Genomic DNA, 21,708 nt, shown 5'->3' with positions numbered 1-21,708 from the left:
TCGGGTATGGATGTGTGTGCTGTCCTTAGGTTAGTTAGGTTTAAGTAGTTCTAAATCTAGGGGACTGATGACCTCACAAGTTAAGTCCCATAGTGCTTAGAGCCATTAGGACCAAGAAAATGACTAGGGAATCACGGCATGCAGCTTGGGATAAATTTATGCTAAACTTAGAATGACATTAATAGAAGAAAGATTTTTACATGTAAAATGTTAAGACGCATGGCCAAGAGTGACAAGTACACTATAAGAATATAGGTAACAGAGAAGGACCGACAAGTTCACCTAATGGTGAGAGTACAAGATTAGTCATAAGAAGAAGCCCGCGAACCTAAAGAAGTTGGCTCCATTACAACGGAAGAGCTTCAGAAATCCCCAAAAGAAACTAAAAACAGATAAGCAACTGCAACGAATAAATTAAACAAAGTGATATTAAAGTATGGAGTCATGATGCTATATTTCTCTGCCTCGTGATGACTGGGTGTTGTGTGATGTCCTTAGGTTAGTTAGGTTTAAGTAGTCGTAAGTTCTAGGGGACTGATGACCATAGATGTTAAGTCCCAAAGTGCTCAGAGCCATTTGAACCATGGTGCTATACAGGATACAGGATGCTGTTCCATTTATTCGACCGTTGCTGGTGGACAAGTGAAATGTCCTATTCATGAGAAACAGCAGAAGTATGATCACGAAAATGGTAGAAAATGTAGAGGCCTAAGTCTTCTCGAATCGGTGTATGTCATATGCAAGAGAAATAATTAGCAGATTTTTTAAAAATCTCGGCGATTCTCATTATTGAACAGCCTGATTTAGAAAAGGAAGATCAGTTACAGACAATGTATTCGGTCTACAACAAGTAATAGAGAAAAGACGAGAACGTAAACTAGAAACACACATAGCATTTGTAGATTTGGTTAAAGCTTTCCACAAAGAGAGCAGAAACAAAATTTGGACCATAACGGAAAGGCATGGATATTCTAAAAAATTAGTAAAGGCCATAAGAAGCCAATACAAAATATACAAAATTATAATAAATACAGGTGAAATGAAAGGAAAAAATCAATTATTAAAAGCTTTCCTGAGAACCAGAAACACAATAAGAATACCCTCTCCTGGAGCACCAAAATAAGGCATTACACCACATTAATTAAGCCAGAAACACTCTATGCACTAGTCATGGGAAGGAAACGGCCAATGGAGAAATTGGAAATCAAGGAGAGGAAAATTTTTACAAAAGTCATGGGTCCCAATTTCCAAAATAACAAACAATTTTCTATAGAAACCAAGCCCTCTATGCAAAGTCGGAGAGACTCTCGGAAACCACGAGGAAAAGGAGGATTGATTTCTATGGATACATACCCGAATCAATCCCCACAGCCAAACTAAACACATCTTTGACTTCTTTTACAAAAAAAGACTAAACCCAATTGGTTTAAGGAAGTGGAAAAGGATTTGAGAGAACTCCAGATTTTCGAAGTCTTGTTAATGAATGGTACTACCAAGACCGTGACCAAAGACAAAACTAAGAGATTCCACGTTAATATCAACACCAGAAAACCGATTCAGATATCAGAGGGGTAAAGGAAGAAGAGATCAGATAGAATGGAGAACTTTTGGGAGAAAAAGAGAGCAGAAGCATCTAAGAAGAGATTGATCTGACATACCCCAAAGATGGGTGATGACAAGTGAAAAAAAAGGAGTCTGACAGGAGTGTGCAATATTGCCCACTCTTTTCAATATCCATACTAATTGCATTAGCGTAAGTTCGAGGTAATACTTCAAAAATGTATTAAAATGTGTGGGTAGCAAAAGCACTGCAACCATTCCATTTCACAAACGTTTCTTTACTGAAAACTAAATTAACGTCAGTTTGCCCAGCACTGTCCCCACACCGTCTAGGTACAATGGAACAACGATATAATGTTCCTGTAACACATCCTATGAGGGGCCTACAGTCGCCTGAAAACATGCTAATTGTACAATAAATCCTATCAAAAATCAACGACAGCGACTGGTTTCATATTTACACTCGGATATACTGAAAGTATTGAGAGATATTTCGAAGGAGCAGACCAGTATGAAATGACAACATTGCTAGTGATTATGTTCGATTAGTCTGTTAATTACCACTTATCTCTCTCTATCTCTGTAGGCTGTAAAGGGTATAAACTGCCAAAAAACCCTGTTAATATAACACAAGTAACTTATTTAAAACGTCTAGTAACATGTTTGTCCATTTCCTGTGAACGTCCCAGAAAAAAAGTTCTTATGGAGTAAATGTTTTGGGAAAGTTGACACTGGACTGCGCACCCTGTTTAGAAGTCACTTGTGGAAACACTATGAGCAGTAGACTGGGAGAATTCATTAAACAGCATCAAAACATTTACGCGGTGCCTCCAAAGGATGTTGATCTTATACTGCAGGCGTCGTTTAAGAAGGGATTTTTCGAAATTCAACCCCTAAGGAACTGAAATAGAGGCCGAAAGGTTTTCGAAAATGTGTCGTTGCTAAGGCAAACTTAGAGCTAGATCTACGAAAATTGGTATTTAGATCCTTGAATAGAAATAAAGACACATCTGTTTCAGTATTTTCGGAAATTTCACTCCAATGGCTTTGAAACAGTGGGTAAAAGGTGTTTTTGGAAGTAAATCGTTAAAAAGACCTAACAAATTATTTTTAAAGCTACATCTATGAAAATTGGTATTTGACTTATCAGTTACAAATAAATAAATACGTGTTTCAGTGTTTTCGGAAATTCAACCCCTAAGGGGGCGAAATAGCGCATGAAATGTTTTATTAAATTATTTAATTGTGAAATAATTTTTAAATCTATATCTATAAAAATTTCAATTTCGGTTCTCGGTTAGAAATAAGAAAAAAGTATTCCACTGTTATTGAAAATTCAACCCCTATACGAGGGAAACATGAGAATTTTTATGAAATTATTTCATTATGCCTGCATTTTCAAAGCTAATCTATGAAAATTTGTATTTGTATTTGTTTTCAAAGAAATGTGTGTTAAGGGATGAAAGGTTCTATAGAAATGCCATTGCAAGAACGCAAAAAGCGTGATGAACATTAAACCTTTGACGTCAGCTACCAGAATCTCTATTTGGCCAGAATCACATTCGGAAAAGACCGTGCTTCTATGGCCTTGATTAGTGTGGAAAGTACGGATAGTGTTGCAGTTTGTGAAGAACATGAAAATTATGTTAAATAAAAACAAAAACGTCTGCGCAGACCATACAGTCTACGCAAGTGAAGCAGTGAGTGATTAGTTAGCTTTTATATATGTCATAAAAAAGTGTTTTTCTACGGAAAATTGCTCGTGTTTCGTAGATAACAGATGAAGAGCTTCAAAAATTTGTCAGTGATAGCAGGCGCGTTATATTGATTATCAATGAATGAGATGATGTGGAGTGAAAAGGTGTTTATTACGAGGGTTGGAACTTAAATACTGGCAACTATTTATTTACAGTTCGTACAGAATAGATACCTGTTTCAAAGTTTTATTAACTTTCAAAGTAGCCACCAGCATTGTGTATAACCCGTTGCCAGTAATGTGGAAGTCGTAGGATACTCTTAGCAGTGCCAGTTGTGTTGACAGTTCGATCGGCACGGTCTATTGCCCGACGAATATGCAGCAGTTCTGAAGTGAATGCTGTGATGTGTTTCCTTCAGTTCAGAAATCGAGTTGAAGTCATGAGGGCTTAAGTCAGAGGAGTGCAGTAGATATTACAACAGCCAGCCGGGGTGGCCGAGCGGTTCTAGGTGCTACAGTCTGGAACCGCGCGACCGCTACGGTTGCAGGTTCGAATCCTGCCTCGGGCACGGATGTGTGTGGTGTCCTTAGGTTAGTTAGGTTTAAGTAGTTCTAAGTTCTAGGGAACTGATGACCTCAGAAGTTAAGTTTCATAGTGCTCACAGCCATTTGAACCATTTTTAATAACTCTTAGCAGACTCATCAGTCGAACAACTCAGTAGCAACTTGCAGTACACGTGCTTGAGCATTGTCCTGCAAAATGACGGTCAGGTCCTGCAGAAAGTGTCATCACTTCTGTCTCCAAGCTGGTCGTAGGTTGTGTTCCAGAAATGAACAGCATAGAAACATAAGTTAATGCACTTCCTGCAGGACCTGTCCATAATTTTGCAGGACAATGCTGGAAAACGTGCTGCGCAAGCTGTTACTGATTCGTTTGAGTGATGTGGCCGCTAAGTGCTATACCACTTACTGCACTCCCCTGACCTAAGCCCTCGTAAGTTCCACTCGATTTCTAAACTGAAGGACACACTTCACGGCATTCGATTCAAAACTGCTACAAATTCGGCCCGGCAATAGACCGCGCCGCTCGAACTGTCAACACAACTGGCACGGCTAAGAGTATCGTACGATTTCCACATCGGTCGCAACGGGTTATAGTACTTTGAAGGTCAGTAAAACTTTGAAACACGTATCTATTTTGTACGAGCTGTAAATAAATAGTTGTCACTATTAAAGTTACAACCCTCGTATATACGTTTATGTTACACGGACTAAGTCGGCAGCTCGTGGTCTTGCGATAGCGTTCTCGCGTCTCGCGCACTGGGTGCCGCGTTCGATTCCCCGCAGGTCAGGGATTTTCCTTGGGTGTTGTTGTGTCATCATCATCATTCATCCCCATTACGGTCGGAGGAAGGCAATGGCAAACCATCTCCGCTACCACCTTGCTTAGTATGGCGATGCGAGTTTCCCGCATCGTCCACTACGCTCCTCGGAGTATGGGACCTCATCATCATTACACATGGACTAAGTTGTTTAAAGAGTGAACGCAGAAGTGCTTATTTATTTTAGTGAGGAGGAATTTAAGCTTGAGTGACGTGGTTAAGGGATTAATGTGATACTTTTTATTTACTGCATTGATATTAGCGGTTACTGAGGAAAAAAATATTTCATAAGGGAATATATTATAATGCAATAACATACGGTAAAATATTCATTTCAGATATAAAGCGAGGAAAACATTAATTTAAACTGTAGCTGAGTAATGGGAAAAGGCGACAAGTGGAAAAAATCATGCAACTAATATTTTGAAAAAAAAATATGTTTCATGATCACGTCTAAGAATCATAACTGTAAAAAGGCAACAGCGATATTTTTCTTGATGATCACTTCTAGCGATTCTATTTTTAGTTTTTTCATAAACTTGTGACGAGATTATTAAGGCTTGCATTATTTGTTTGAACAGTTACGTTTGTGCTGTGCTGCACATATTTTTACATTTAATTCACTGGTTACAATGTTTTTTACGTGTGTTAAGTTTCGATTGGCTGAAGCAGACGCAATATACCAAATGCGCGGCAGAATAGCCACTAGCAGCAACAACATGCAGCCGTTCAGCATGCCACCACGACGCAACAATTCTGATACTGATCTTAGCGCTAATGATTAGAGCTTCAAGTTTCTTAGCATAGGATGCTGCCACAGCGCCCTTCAACATTTAATTTTCCTCTGCGTGTGAGTACTCTTCTATTCCTCCGGTTTCCAACAGTTTCGTTCCATCTCCTCATACTCATAATTCCCCTAACTTATCCAAAACAACTCTCCACGAAGAAAGTTAATCCAACAAACACCATTTCTCTTCCGTTCCTACAGCTTGATAGCCCCTAAGTTGTGCAACACGATCAACAGTAAACAATAGATGACGTTACTTTCATTTACCCAATCGTAGAGAAATCGGTTTCAGTCTCTTAAGGAATGCTCTTTAATGTCATCGACCTTTTGACTTTAAAACAACTTTTAATGTTGTTGTGGTCTTCAGTCCCGAGACTGGTTTGATGCAGCTCTATATGCCACTCTATCCTGTGCATGCTTCATCTCCCAGTACCTACTGCAACCTACATCCTTCTGAACTTGTTTAGTGTATTCATCTCTTGGTCCCCCTCTACGATTTTTACCCTCCACGCTGCCCTCCAATACAAAATTGGTGATCCCTTGATGCCTCAGAATATGCCCTACCAACAGATCCCTTCTTCTAGTCAAGTTGTGCCACAAATTTCTCTTCTCTCCAATTCTATTCAATACCTCCTCATTAGTTAGGTGATCTACCCATCTAATCTTCAGCATATTTCGAAAGGTTCTATTCTCTTCTTGCCTAAACTACTTATCGTCCACGATAAATCATACATATCTAAAGCCTCTAAATGGGGATTACATTTACGAATAAAATGAACGAACATACAGATAATGTCGTGGAGAAAACAAACCAAAGGACAGCAATTTTTGGGCAGAGCTCTTAGAAAGTGCAGCAGGTCAACTAAAGGTACCGGTTACACAATGCTTGTCCGCCTTCTTATGTAGTGTTCCCGTGAGGTACGGGATCCGCATCAGATGCAGTTAACGGAGGACATTGAAACAGTTCAGAGAAGGGCAGCTCGTCTTGTATTATCGGGAAATTGGGAGATAGTGTCACGGATGTGATAAGCGACTTGGGGTGGCAATCATTAAACTAAAGGAGTTTCCTGTTCCGTCGGGATCTTGTCGGGAAATTTCAGTCACTAACTTTCTCCTCCGATTACGAAAATGCTCTCTTAGCGCCCTTCTACATAGGGAGAAATTCTCGTTACTGACTTCAATTTGCAGTAGGAGTATGAAGCATATACTGTACTCGAATATTATGAAACACCTTGAAGAAAGTGACTTATTGATACATATCCAACACGGATTCAGAAAGTATCGTTCTTGTGCTGTCGACAAGGGATCTCCGATCGATTCTATATTCCTAGATTTCCAGAAGGCTTTTGATACCGTTCCTCACAAGCAGCTAATAATCAAATTTCGTGCATATGGAGTATCGTCTCAGTTGTGTGACTGGATTCTTGATTTCCTCTCAGAGAGGTCACAGTTCATAGTGATAGACGTAAATCATCGAGTAGAACAGAAGTGATATCTGGCGTTCCGCGAGGTAGTGTCACAGCCACTCTGCTGTTCCTGCTTTACATAAATGACCTAGGTGATAATCTGAGCAGTCCCCTTAGAGTGTCTGCAGATGACGCTGTAATTTAGCGTCTAGTAAAATCATCAGACGATTAATTCCAATTACAAATTGATCTAGAGAAAATTTCTGTATGGTGCGAAATGTGGCAACTGGCACTAAACAAAGAAAAGTGCGAGGTCATCCACATGGGTACTAAAAGAAATCCGATAAATTTTGGGTATAAGTTAATTGCACAAGTCTCAGGGTTGTCAATTCCACTAAATACCTAGGAATTACAATTACGAACAACTTAAATAGGAAGGAACACACAGATCATATTGTGGGGAAGGCGAAACAAAGACAGCTCTTTCTTGGCAGAACACTTAGAAGATGCGACAAACCCACTAAAGAGATAGCCTCCATTAAACTTGTCTGTCCTCTGCTGGAACACTGCTGCGCGGTGTGGGGTCCTTACCAGGTAGGATTGACGGAGGACACCGAAAAAGTACTAAGAAGGGCAGCTCGTTTCGTGTCATCGTGCAATAGAGGCGAGAGTATCACTGATATACGCGAGTTTGGCGTGGCAGTCACTGAAACAAAGGCGGTTTTCTTTGCGGCGAGATTTACACTCCTGGAAATGGAAAATAGAACACATTGACACCGGTGTGTCAGACCCACCATACTTGCTCCGGACACTGCGAGAGGGCTGTACAAGCAATGATCACACGAACGGCACAGCGGACACACCAGGAACCGCGGTATTGGCCGTCGAATGGCGCTAGCTGCACAGCATTTGTGCACCGCCGCCGTCAGTGTCAGCCAGTTTGCCGTGGCATACGGAGCTCCATCGCAGTCTTTAACACTGGTAGCATGCCGCGACAGCGTGGACGTGAACCGTATGTGCAGTTGACGGACTTTGAGCGAGGGCGTATAGTGGGCATGCGGGAGGCCGGGTGGACGTACTGCCGAATTGCTCAACACGTGGGGCGTGAGGTCTCCACAGTACATCGATGTTGTTGCCAGTGGTCGGCGGAAGGTGCACGTGCCCGTCGACCTGGGACCGGACCGCAGCGACGCACGGATTCACGCCAAGACCGTAGGATCCTACACAGTGCCGTAGGGGACCGCACCGCCACTTCCCAGCAAATTAGGGACACTGTTGCTCCTGGGGTATCGGCGAGGACTATTCGCAACCGTCTCCATGAAGCTGGGCTACGGTACCGCACACCATTAGGCCGTCTTCCGCTCACGACCCCAACATCGTGCAGCCCGCCTCCAGTGGTGTCGCGACAGGCGTGAATGGAGGGACGAATGGAGACGTGTCGTCTTCAGCGATGAGAGTCGCTTCTGCCTTGGTGCCAATTATGGTCGTATGCGTGTTTGGCGCCGTGCAGGCGAGCGCCACAATCAGGACTGCATACGACCGAGGCACACAGGGCCAACACCCGGCGTCATGGTGTGGGGAGCGATCTCCTACACTGGCCGTACACCTCTGGTGATCGTCGAGGGGACACTGAATAGTGCACGGTACATCCAAACCGTCATTGAACCCATCGTTCTACCATTCCTAGACCAGCAAGGGAACTTGCTGTTCCAACAGGACAATGCACGTCCGCATGTATCCCGTGCCACCCAACGTGCTCTAGAAGGTGTAAGTCAACTACCCTGGCCAGCAAGATCTCCGGATCTGTCCCCCATTGAGCATTTTTGGGACTGGATGAAGGGGTGTCTCACGCGGTCTGCACGTCCAGCACGAACGCTGGTCCAACTGAGGCGCCAAGTGGAAATGGCATGGCAAGCCGTTCCACAGGACTACATCCAGCATCTCTACGATCGTCTCCATGGGAGAATAGCAGCCTGCATTGCTGCGAAAAGTGGATATACACTGTGCTAGTACCGACATTGTGCATGCTCTGTTGCCTGTGTCTATGTGGCTGTGGTTCTGTCAGTGTGATCATGTGATGTATCTGACCCCAGGAATGTGTCAATAAAGTTTCCCCTTCCTGGGACATTGAATTCACGGTGTTCTTATTTCAATTTCCAGGAGTGTATTTACGAAATTTCAATCACCAACTTTCTCTTCCGACAGAGAAAATTTTTTGTTGACACTCGCGTACATAGGGAGAAATGATCATCATAATACAACATCAGAAATCAGAGCTCGAATGGAAAGATTTAGGTGTTCCTTTTTCAAACGCGCCATTCGAGAGTAGAATGGTAGAGAGGAAGTATGAAAATGGTTCGATGAACCCTCTGTAAGGTACTTAAGTGTGAATTGCAGAGTAGCCATGTAGATGTAGATGTAGAGAAAGTATGAGAAATCAGAGCTCGCACTGAAAGATTTAAGTGCTCGTTTTTCCCACGCGCCGTTCGGTAGAGAAATATGTTGAAGGTGGTTGGGTGAACCCTCTGCCAGGTATTTGTAAATTGCAGAGTAGTCATGCAGTCTCAGACGCACATGCTGAACTCCACGATTCAACTTCCTCACCTTTTGGTTCGCTGCTATTGTTTTAACGAATGCCCTCTTTATAAGAAACACCACTGGGCCCACAAAATGGAGGTACAGCTTCCAAATAAGCAAGCGGTTTCCTGGTTGTTTAAAAAGTGATTTTGTCCCACACGAGGTAAGCGGATCACAGAACAGTAGTGCAGTCCCGCGCATGAGACCGCAGTGAGCTCTATGGCTCCGGGCTACTGAGGCGCCGCCGCCGCCGCCGCGCCACGCAGCAGGCTGGCGTCCTTCAGACGAAATTAAACCGGCCTGTTCCGTGACTGCAGACTTCCGCACTCAACTCAAACGCACAGATGCCGGATTTCACGGCCGTACCGCTTCACGGAGTTGTAATTTCTTGCTTAATCGCCAGATGATTTCTGTGGCGTGGCTGCGAAAGAACGGGCAGATCATTGCCGGCGTGTAGCGTGTCAAGGTGAATTCCCGGAAGAGGTGAAGGATCTCACTGAAACTTTCCCCTGGCAGGGAACTGATAAGGATAGAGAAAATGTGGCTGCTCGGGAAAATTTACTGTCCGGAGTGCTTTATCTGAAAACTACCTTGAGCAGTTAAACAGAGAACCGACTCGTGGCGATAACATATTAGACCTTCTGGTGACAAAGAGACCCCGAACTATTTGAATCAGTTAATGCAGAAAAGGGAATCAGTGATGATAAAGCGGTTACTGCATCGATGATTTCAGCCGTAAATAGAAGTATTAAAAAAGGTAGGAAGATTTTTCTGTTTAGGAAAAGTGACAGAAAGCAGATTACAGAGTACCTGACGGCTCAACACAAAAGTTTTGTCTCAAGTACAGATAGTGTTGAGGATCAGTGGGCAAAGTTCAAAACCACCGTACAATATGCGTTAGATGAGTACGTGGCAAGCAAGATCGTAAGAGCTGGGAAAGAGCCACCGTGGTACAACAACCGAGTTAGAAAACTGCTGCGGAAGCAAAGGGAACTTCACAGCAAACATAAACATAGCCAAAGCCTTGCAGACAAACAAAAATTATACGAAGCGAAATGTAGTGTGAGGAGGGCTATGCGAGAGGCTTTCAATGAATTCGAAAGTAATGTTCTATGTACTGACTTGGCAGAAAATCCTAAGAAATTTTGGTCCTATGTCAAAGCGGTAGGTGGATCAAAACAAAATGTCCAGACACTCTGTGACCAAAATGGTACTGAAACAGAGGATGACAGACTAAAGGCCTAAATACTAAATGTCTTCTTCCAAAGCTGTTTCACAGAGGAAGACTGCACTGTGCTTCCTTCTCTAGATTGTCGCACAGTTGACAAAATGGTAGATATCGAAATAGACGACAAAGGGATAGAGAAACAATTAAAATCGCTCAAAAGAGGAAAGGCCGCTGGTCCTGATCGGATACCAGTTCGATTTTACACAGAGTTCGCGAAGGAACTTGCCCCCCTTCTTGCAGCGGTGTACCGTAGGTCTCTAGAAGAGCGAAGCGTTCCAAAGGATTGGAAAAGGGCACAGGTCATCCCCGTTTTCAAGAAGGGACGTCGAACAGATGTGCAGAACTATAGACCTATATCTCTAACGTCGATCGGTTGTAGAATTTTGGAACACGTATTATGTTCGAGTATAATGTCTTTTCTGGAGACTAGAAATCTACTCTGTAGGAATCAGCATGGGTTTCGAAAAAGACGGTCGTGTGAAACCCAGCTCGCGCTATTCGTCCACGAGACTCAGAGGGCCTTAGACACGGGTTCACAGGTAGATGCCGTGTTTCTTGACTTCCGCAAGGCGTTTGACACAGTTCGCCACAGTCGTTTAATGAACAAAGTAAGAGCATACGGACTATCAGATCAATTGTGTGATTGGATTGAGGAGTTCCTAGATAACAGAACGCAGCATTTCATTCTCAATGGAGAGAAGTCTTCCGAAGTGAGAGTGATTTCAGGTGTGCCGCAGGGGAGTGTCATAGGACCGTTGCTATTCACAATATACATAAGTGACTTGGTGGATGACATCGGAAGTTCACTGAGGCTTTTTGCAGATGATGCTGTGGTGTATCGACAGGTTGCAACAATGGAAAATTGTACTGAAATGCAGGAGGATCTGCAGCGAATTGAAGCATGGTGCACGGAATGGAATTTGAATCTCAATGTAGACAAGTGTAATGTGATTCGAATACATAGAAATCTTTCTATGTCTCTTATCATTTAGCTACAAAATAGCAGGTCAGCAACTGGAAGCAGCTAATTCCATAAATTATCTGGGAGTACGCATGAGGAGTGATTTAAAATGGAATGATCATATAAAGTTGATTGTCGGTAAAGCAGATGCCAGACTGAGATTCATTGGAAGAATCCTAAGGAAATGCAATCCGACAACAAAGGAAGTAGGTTACATTACGCTTGTTCGCCCACTGCTTGAATACTGCTCAGCAGTGTGGGATCCGCACCAGATAGGGTTGATAGAAGAGATAGAGAAGATCCAACGGAGAGCAGCGCGCTTCGTTACAGGATCATTTAGTAATCGCGAAAGCGTTATGGAGATGATAGATAAACTCCAGTGGAAGACTCTGCAGGAGAGACGCTCAGTAACTCGGTACGGGCTTTTGTTAAAGTTTCGAGAACATACCTTCACCGAAGAGTCAAGCAGTATATTGCTCCCTCCTACATGTATCTCGCGAAGAGACCATGAGGATAAAATCAGAGAGATTAGAGCCCACCTTAAGCATACCGACAATCCTTCTTTCCACGTACAATACGAGACTGGAATAGAAGGGAGAACCGATAGAGGTACTCAGGGTACCCTCCGCCACACACCGTCAGGTGGCTTGCGAAGTATGGATGTAGATGTAGAGGTAGATGCTGCTACTCACGGGCAGACAAGGCGAGAAAACGTAGTGGCGCCAGTGAACACACTAAGAAAACGAGACCCCACTATCGCTATTACAAAGAGCCAAGCTATGAACGGCATCAACGCGAGACGCACACGGCTCAGTGTGCTTTGGTAGTTTAATTTTTGAATATTTGTTTGTCTGTAGTGTAGTTTTCAACCATCTTTACTATGGATAGAGACTGTGATTCCTGTGGGCGGATGCGAGCTGAGTTGATGATACTTCTCTCTCAGCTCCAGGTTGTGTTGGCTTCGGTTACACAGCTGAAGGCTGCAGTGGATGGGCATCAGTGTTGTGGATCCAACGGTCGCCCAGCGCGACCTATAAATCCGCCAATCTGACCCCACCCGGGGCCAGCCCAGTTACTTCTGCCATTGTGGTTGACCGCCCTTCTCTGGTCGAGTGGGAGGTCACCTCGGGGCGTGGCAGGTTGCAAGAGACTTCCCAGGGGCGGAACAGATCAAAAAGCTGTCGCCTCCTCGGTTAGTCAGACAGGTTCAAGGATCTATCTGCAGCTCACAATGTCCCTCAGCCAGATACAGTCTCTTGTCGTGTTTCAGAGGAAACCTCTCAGACCGCAAGATATAGTCAGTCACTGAGGGTGGGATTTTTGGTAACTGGGAGTTCCATTGTTAGGCGCGTTATGGGGCCCTGTAGGAACGTGGCTGCCATGGAGGGGAAGAAAACGAATGTGGACTCCGTGTGCTTACTGAGCGGAGTAATTCGAGACGAGAGGCTTCTTCCCGATGCCATGAATAGCACATGGTGCAGCTCATGCCGGTACTAATGATGTGTGTTACTTTGGTTTCGAGCAGAAGTGTAAGATGAAAGACGAGCTCACCATTAGCAACCGATTGTGGACCTCTGGTACAGAGGCGAGGGTCTGAATCAGAGGCTTCGCGATTCTACGACCGTTAAGCTGTAGAATCCTCGACTTGCGCCATAGGTCGGTTGGTTTTCGGGTTCCGATAAACAGCTTAGGAGCCCACTATACGGTGGAGGCCACTGCAAGGATAGCAGGAAGTGTGTGGCCTGGACTGGGCAACTTTTTAGGTTAGAGGTCCTCGGGGAGATACAGAAAGGCCTTCACTCTCAAAGGGTGAAGATCGAACACAGGAATAACGTAGATCCAGGAACCAACGGTGTAACAGCTGTTAATTGTCCTAGCTGGGTTGAGAAAGTACCAGACCTCCAAGCGGTAATAGAAAGCGCTGATGCACAAATAATTGTAGGCACGGAAAGCTGGCTAAGGTCTTAGATAAGTTCATATGAAATTATTGCGAAGAATCTCACGGTGTTCGGAAATGACAGGCTAAAAGTACAGTCGGCGGTGGAATCTTTGTTGCGACATTGAAGCAAATAGTTCCTGTGGGTTAGTATTCTTGCATCGGGAATAAAATAATAATTGCTGAAGGGTTCAAAGAAATCTTGAGGCAAGTTTCAAATATGTATCCGGCTCTTAGGGCTATAGTCAGTGGTGATATGTTGGCGACAATACATGGTTAAATCCAGAGGTACGCATAAAACATCATCCAAAATCTGCTAAACGCGTTCTCTGAAAACTATTTGGATCAGTCACTTCATGAGCCACTCGAAAAGTAAAAGGTTGTGAAAACACAGTTGTTTTCTTAGCAACAAATAATCCTGAGGTAATAAGGAGCCTCAAACCGGATACAGGGATTAGTGAACATAGGGAATCGCATCGAGAACAAATACCGTAACTCCTAAATACACCAAAAATCCATTAAATATGTATCTGTTCAAAAAAGCACATAAAAATTCACTTGACACATTTCTGAGAGACGATCTCCATCCCTTCGAAATTAAGAATGTAAGTGTAGACCGGTTGTGACTTTAGTTCAAAGAAATAGAATCGACAGCAACTGAGAGATTTACACCCGATAAATTAAATGGTACACAAAACAGATCAGAGCGCTGTCGCAGAAACAACGCGAACACAAAATCGCCAATATTGGCGATCTCTGAGAGAACCTCGAAATTTAGCGAAGACTTCAATGCGAGATGCTCATAATAGTTTATAACTCGAAACTTTGTCTCGAAACCTGGCAGAAAATCCAAAGCGATTCTGGTCGTGTGTACAGTATTCTAGCGGCAAGACAATCAATGGCTTCACTACAGTGTAGCAACGGAAATACTATCCTCGACAGTGCTACCAAAGCGGAGTTGCTAAACACAGCCTTCCGAAATTCCTTCACCAAAGAATACAAAGTAAATATTCAATAATTAGAATAAAGAACAGGTGTCATCATGAGTAGCTTAGACGTAGACATCCTGAGAGTCGTGAAGCAACTTGAATCACTTAATAGAACCAAGTGTTCCAGTCCCGATTATATACTAAGTAGGCTCCTTTCAGAGGAGGCTGATGTAACAGCTCCATACTTAACAATCATATACCACCGTTCGCTCGACGAAAGATGCGTACCAAAAGACTGGAAAGTGGCAAGCGTCACACCAATATTCAAGAAAAGTAGTAGGAGTAATCCACTTAATTACAGGCTCATATCATGAACGTCGATATGTAGCAGGATTTTGGAACATATAGTGTGTTCGAACATTTTAACTAAGAGATCGGTCTATTGACACATAGTCAACACGGATTTATAAAATATCGTTCGTGACTCACACGAAGTTTTGAGTACTGTCAACAAAGGCTTTCATATTAGTTGCGTATTTCTAGATTTCCAGAAGGCTTTTCACACATTTTTACTGTTCACTTGTATTTGTAACAATGAATACTTGCACTAGTTTAATTTATTTTACGAGGGTTGGAACTTAAATAGTGGCAACTACTTTTTCACAACCGATACGAAAAGAGTTACATGTTTGTCACGTATCAATGTCCTTCAAAGTGGTCACCAGCGTCGTGTAGAAGCAGTTGCCAGCGACGTGGAAGGCGTAGTATACCGTTAGCCGAGCCTGTTCTCTTGATGGTGCGAATGGAGCGGTCTATTGCCCGTCGAATCTCTGGAACAGTTCTGAAGCGAATGCCACGAAGTGGTTCCTTCATCTTCACAATCAAATCAAAATCACAAGGACTTAAGTCCGGGGAGTATGGATGGTACAGTATTACCTAGTCCCACCGGCCGAACAGAGCAGCCAAAGCTTACGCTATATGCGCAAGCGCATTGTCGTGCAAAATGACGAGTGGGTTGCGCAGAAAATGTCTCCGCTTCTTTGGCAAAGCTGGTCGCAGGTGATGATCCAAAAACGAACAATAATACTGTGGAATAACGGTCTGCCGTGGAGGAAAGTAATGCGTAGGATAATACCATCACAGTCGTACACGAGAATCACCATAACGTTTACCATACTGGGGCTGTGACGCACTTTAGACTTTCGCAGCGACCCATAATGACGCCATTCGTTGGATTGGCGTTTCAGTCTTGGCTCATACGATGTGGCCAATGTCTCACCCAGTGTTACGATACGGCGTAAGAAAGCCTCTCCTTCTCGCTCATAGCGCTCCAAGTGCGTCTGAGCAGCGTCGTAACTCATCCATTTCTGCATTTCCGTCAAGTCATGCGGAACCCATCGTGATGCAATTTTTCGCATCCTTCAGGATGCGAAGCACAATCGCACGCGCTAATCCGGTTTCGTGGGCGAGCTCACGAATCGTACGGCGGCGACCACTGTCCACTAACGCTACAACAGCATGCGTTTCTTCTTCAGAGACGCTAGGGCGACCTGCCCGATGCATGTCCGCCACAGTTTGCCGACCTTCGTTTAAATCTTTTACCCAACGTGCCACTATTCTGTACGGCAATGCCGATTCCTCGCACGCCTCTTGAAGACCTTTATGAAACTGCCGTGCTGTACGACCTCTGGCACATTCAATCTTGATCCAACTCCGTTGTTCCTGTTTCGAAAACACAGCTCCACCGTTACGTTGGGCCGCTCGCTTACAAGTGACTGTTTCCCTCGATTGTGCGCACGCAGGTGACGTGGGACGGGCGAGTCCATTTGCGCGGAGGTGAGGTAGGTATGATAACAATGTGTGCTATCAGCGACAATAGTAGATTCCGTTGCATAGTGTCTCCACAGCAGTATTGCCACTGTTTACGCTCCAACCTACGTATATTAATTTGTGAGCCTATAGAATAACTTCGACAGTATAATGTGGAATTAGATGTTAAAAAACAGAGCGAGGTGGCGCAGTGGTTAGACACTGGACTCGCATTCGGGAGGACGACGGCTCAATCCCGCGTCCGGCCATCCTGATTTAGGTTTTCCGTGATTTCCGTAAATCGCTCCAGGCAAATGCCGGGATGGTTCCTTTAAAAGAGCACGGCCGACTTCCTTCCCCATCCTTCCCTAAACCGATGAGACCGATGACCTCGCTGTCTGGTCTCCTTCCCCAAACAACCCAACTAGATGTTAAAAATCCTTAGCATATCAATGCTAAAGAACGAAGATGTAGGAATAATATAGAAACGTCGCGTGGAAGTAATAAAACTTGAACGTCTAACTAGCCAAGTTAGTATTACGAAAGATTTCAGGCTGAGTTGCTGCCTAAGATATTTTTGGGTAACTGGCCATGGGATGTGCTGCCTAATCTGAAACATGACGTTGGTTCTTTTGGGAGAAAGTTATTCCAGCCAAATAATCCGGATTTAGAAAGCGTAATGTTATTCAATATGGCAGGAATGACCACAAAAAGGCTCTTGCTTGAGTCTGTTACAGCACTTGAAATAAAGTACGTAAATAAATGTAGTAAAAAAGTAAAAAATCTTAAAAAGTTGAATAAACGATACACACTTGCATAAAGCCGCGTCCAGGGTGGATGCCGCGCGCTGCGCACAAACGTTTGGTGCAGAGCAGTGCAGATCTCAGTAGAGCGTTTGTAGGTACGCAGCAATGTTCCAGTGTATGCACACCCGCGTCATTAAAAGTGGGAAACGAGAAACGCCGTTCAAACAGTACCTCGCCCTAACGAACGATTTCCTTTGACGTACCAACACTGCCCGGTGTGGGCGCGGCTTAATGCAAAGTAACGTCTATGTTCAAACTTCAACAGTTAAACCTTCTTGTCAGTTTGTCAATGCTAACTCATACCACACTGGCCATGTAGCAAAACGGACGGAGGTGTGGCAGTCAGTGGTAGCAATGGGCAAACTCGGGTTTACGCCAGACCGAATTCCCCGAGTTGAAAGTCTGTGTAAACCGAGTTCATACCGAGTTAGGCTGAGAAGGGACGAAAAAATTGAGATAATATTCAACGCCTTTCTCTCTTTCTCGTCTGCTCAGATTACGATTCAGTTCATTTAACCAACACGAGCTTCGCGGTTTCACAGTTGGTGGTTAAATAATTGAGGAGGCAAAAAAACTGGTTCGCCAGCCTAATATCGTTTAGGGACGCCGCGGGCACGCAGAAATGCCGCAACGCGACCAGGCGTGAAATAGTGCCGGAGGGAATATACACCATGAATCGTGCAGGGCTGTCCATAAATCCATAAGAGTACGAGGAGTTGCAGATCTCCTCTAAACAGCGCGATGCAACGCATCTCGGATATGCTCAATAATGTTCATGTCCAGGGAGTCTGGTGGCCAGCGAAAGTGTTTAAACTCAGAAGAGTGTTCCTGGAGGCACTGTGTTGCAATTCAGACTCACCTAAATCTTGATCTTGCCACTGTAGCCGCAGTAACCGATCTAAAAACGGCGCTAGACACTTGTTGTCTTATATAGGAGTTGCCGACCGCAGCGTCGTATGGTACCTGTTTACATATCTCTATATTTGAATACGCATGCATATACTATTTTCTTTGGCACTCCAGTGTATACAGGGTGAGTCACCTAACGTTACCGCTGGATATATTTCGTAAAGCACATCAAATACTGAAGAAACGATTCAACAGCCCGAACGTGAGGAGAGGGGCTAGTGTAATTGGTTAATACAAACCATAAAAAAATGCACCGAAGTATGTTTTTTAACACAAACCTACGTTTTTAAAATGGAACCACGCTAGTTTTGTTAGCACATCTGAACATATAAACAAATACGTAATCAGTGCCGTTTGTTGCATTGTAAAATGTTAATTCCATCCGGAGATATTTTAAACTAAAGTTGACGCTTGATGACCACTCCTCCGCTGTTCGATCGTGTGTATCGGAGAGCACTGCAACATATATGGCGTTTCTACAGAGTGATCTGCCAACGTTGCTCGATAATGTCCCACTGGAAATGCGTCGACGTATGTGGTGTCAACATGATGGTGCACCTGCACATTTCGCAGTTAACACTAGGTTGACCCTTGACAGGATGTTCGACGGGCGTTTCATAGGACGTGGTGGACGCTTAAATTGGCCAACCCGTTCTCCTGATCTTACACATCTGGACTTCTTTCTATGGGGTACGTTAAAGGAGAATGTGTACCGTGATGCGCCTTCAACCCCAGAGGATATGAAACACCGTATTGTGGCAGCCTGCAGCGACATTACACCAGATATACTGCGGCGTGTACGGCATTCATTACGCCAGAGATTGCAGTTGTGTGCAGCAAATGATGGCCATCACATTGAACATCTGTTGGCCTGACATGTCGGGACACACTCTATTCCACTCCGTAATTGACAACGGAAACCACGTGTGTACGTGTACCTGACCCCTCATGGTAATGTACATGTGCGTCAGTGAAAAGACCAATAAAAAGATGTCAGCATGTGGACGTAATGTGCTGTTCCAGTCTCTTCTGTACCTAAGGTCCATCACCGTTCCCTTTGGATCCCTACGTAATTCGGTGCTCTCCGATACACACGATCGAACAGCGGAGGAGTGGTACTCAAGCGTCAACTTTAGGTTACGATATCTCCGGATGTAATTAACATTTTACAATACGACAAACAGCACTGATTACGTATTTGTTTATATGTTCAGATGTGCTAACAAAACTAACGGGGTTCCATTTAAAAAACGTTGGTTTATGTTAAAAAAACATACTTCCGTGCATTTTTGTATGGTTTGTATTGAACAATTACATTAGCCCCTCTCGCCACGTTCGGTCTGTGGAATCGGTTCGTCAGTATTTGATGTGGTTTACGAAATATATACAGCGGTAACCTTAGGTGACTCACCCTGTATAGCCACGCGTGCGATGGACACTACACAGGTAGCAATTTTTCGTCCTTCGACGTGACATACTGGAGACAGACGCGTGAAAATTGAAACATGCCGTACAGATGTTTACGGTTATTTGTCGATCTTGAGGTAGCCAAATGGCTCTTTACTATTATGACTACATATCTCACTACACGTTAAAATTTGCGTCTTTTGTTTTGAAAAATAGACTTGTGAACCACCTGAAACTTGCTGCTTAGGTTTAGACAGTTACCGGGCGATCGTAAGGTAGCAAAATTCCTATTCACTAGCAAGAGTACACACCGCTATATAGACCACAATCTCGAATGTTTTGACATGAAATTTTTCGGATGGTAATACACCTAGAACTTTCTATAATGGTTTGTGGGCGATCTGACGACCTTAAGGGAGCCAAATGCCTCGTCACATTAATGCTTGTCACTTTGCAGGCGGAAATTTGAAAGTACGCTCATTAGAAACTTTAAATTTGCTGTAGGATTTTGAAGTTACTCGGACGTTCTTAAGGTAGCCAATGCCTTGTTAAGTGCATGAATGGTTGCCGTGCTATAGGCCGCACTCGTAAATACATTCGTGAGACACCCGGAATTTACTGTAAGGATCTTGGCGACGATCGGAAGACCTTAAGGTAGCCAAGTACACGACTTGAGCACTTATGAAACGTTTCGAAAATTTCTATCAGACAAAACAAATTATGCTAAGATCAGAGTGAATGACATCCCGTTCTGGAAGCATAAGCTCAACTCGGGGTTAGCCGGCGCGACGGCGTTAAGTGCAACATATCGGGAAATCGTGAGCGATATCGGCGGCCGTCGCCTGAACACAAATCGAGTTAGTAACAGTCTAACTCGGGTCAACTTGAAATCCCCTCAACCCGAGTTAACCCTGTTTGGTAACTGACCCATCTCTAGTCATTAGCCTGCAACATTCGTGCTATTAACGTGATTACGTTTCTCCACACAGTGACATTGTCCAAATAAATTTGTGATAATTGCAGGTATCTTAATACATACAATGTTATCTACACTAAACTGAACTCTGTCCTAACAGGCAATGAAAGCCCAAAGGTACCGACCGGCCGCCGTGTCATCCTCAGACAAGAGGCACCACTGGATGCGGATATGGAGGGGCATGTGCTCAGCACAACGCTCTCTCGGCCGTTGTCGGTTTTCGTCTTTGGAGCAGCTACTTCTCAGTCAAGTAGCTTCTCAGTTTGCCTCACAAGGGCTGAGTGCACCCCGCTTACCAGCAGCACCGGATAGACCGGATGGTCACCCATCCAAGTGCTAGCCCAGCCCGACAGCGCTTAACTGCGGTGATCTGATGGGAACCGGTGCTACCACTGCGGCAAGGCCGATGTAAAAATATTACCTGAAAAGCGTAAATACGAAGGAAAGAACAGAGTGTTAATAAAGGACGGGAGGAGCAATTCCGTTGCGTAGAGAGGAACGGTTATCCAATGTGTCTTGTGTCAAATCACATTGTCAGAGTATACGGACTATAATCTCAAACGCTATCCTGACACTAAACAAAGGAATTTCAGGAAATAATTTCCTCTTGGTTCTCAGCTAAGGAAAGCTAAATTCTCTTCATTAAGAGGAAAACTTCAATGGAGGAGAAGGGTTGTGGCCATGCTTATGAGGAAAATAGATTTCGTAGCCGAAGCTAATTTCCTCTTGGATTTTAATACTGCATAATCAAGGAAACCCTACACAGAGGGGGCGCCTGTAAAGGTCAAAATTGGGCAAGTTGTTTCTATTTTATACCCTGAAAATAAGAAACTGCGTAAACTGGTTCACCAAATGCCAGCATGTAGACATACGGTAGAGAGGTGAGTTTTGACGACTGCTCAGCAGTGACCATGGCTTTGGATGAGTCTACAGATATCCAAAATAAAGCACGACTTTCCATGTTTGTAAGATATGTATCAAATGACTTACAGTTGGTAGAAAAGCTCTTAGACCTTGTTGCATTGAAGGACACATTACAAGCAGCATGGCACCCAGAAGTAGAGGAGGGAAGAAACTGAAACTTCTCCTGCTGAAAGATTGTGTGAAGTCATTTCAGGTGCTACAATATTCAGCCAAATTTACAAGAACTTGGCAGTATGACCACGCTTATCAGTCTGACATCACACACCACCTGGCCTGAATACACGAACTGATTCGGTTGGGAATGTGTCATGAAGCTGTTGAATCCTTTTCTGAGGTAAACAGGCCCACAACTGTTGTAAGTGGTCCTTTATTTCCTGGACAATGACACTGGTATGGGGTTGACAGCCCCGCTGGC

At 44.0% G+C, this 21,708-nt stretch overlaps 1 pseudogene; it reads right to left on the bottom strand.

Annotated features, from left to right (window-relative positions):
- Positions 1–20,662: 20,662 nt before the first annotated feature.
- On the bottom strand, positions 20,663–20,780 carry LOC126285529 (5S ribosomal RNA; annotated as a pseudogene).
- Between the last annotated feature and the right edge of the window lie 928 nt (positions 20,781–21,708).

The sequence above is a fragment of the Schistocerca gregaria genome, chromosome 8 (genome assembly GCF_023897955.1).
Source record: "Schistocerca gregaria isolate iqSchGreg1 chromosome 8, iqSchGreg1.2, whole genome shotgun sequence".
In the NCBI taxonomy this organism is placed as follows: domain Eukaryota; kingdom Metazoa; phylum Arthropoda; class Insecta; order Orthoptera; family Acrididae; genus Schistocerca; species Schistocerca gregaria.
This window is presented reverse-complemented; position numbering and strand designations above follow the sequence as displayed.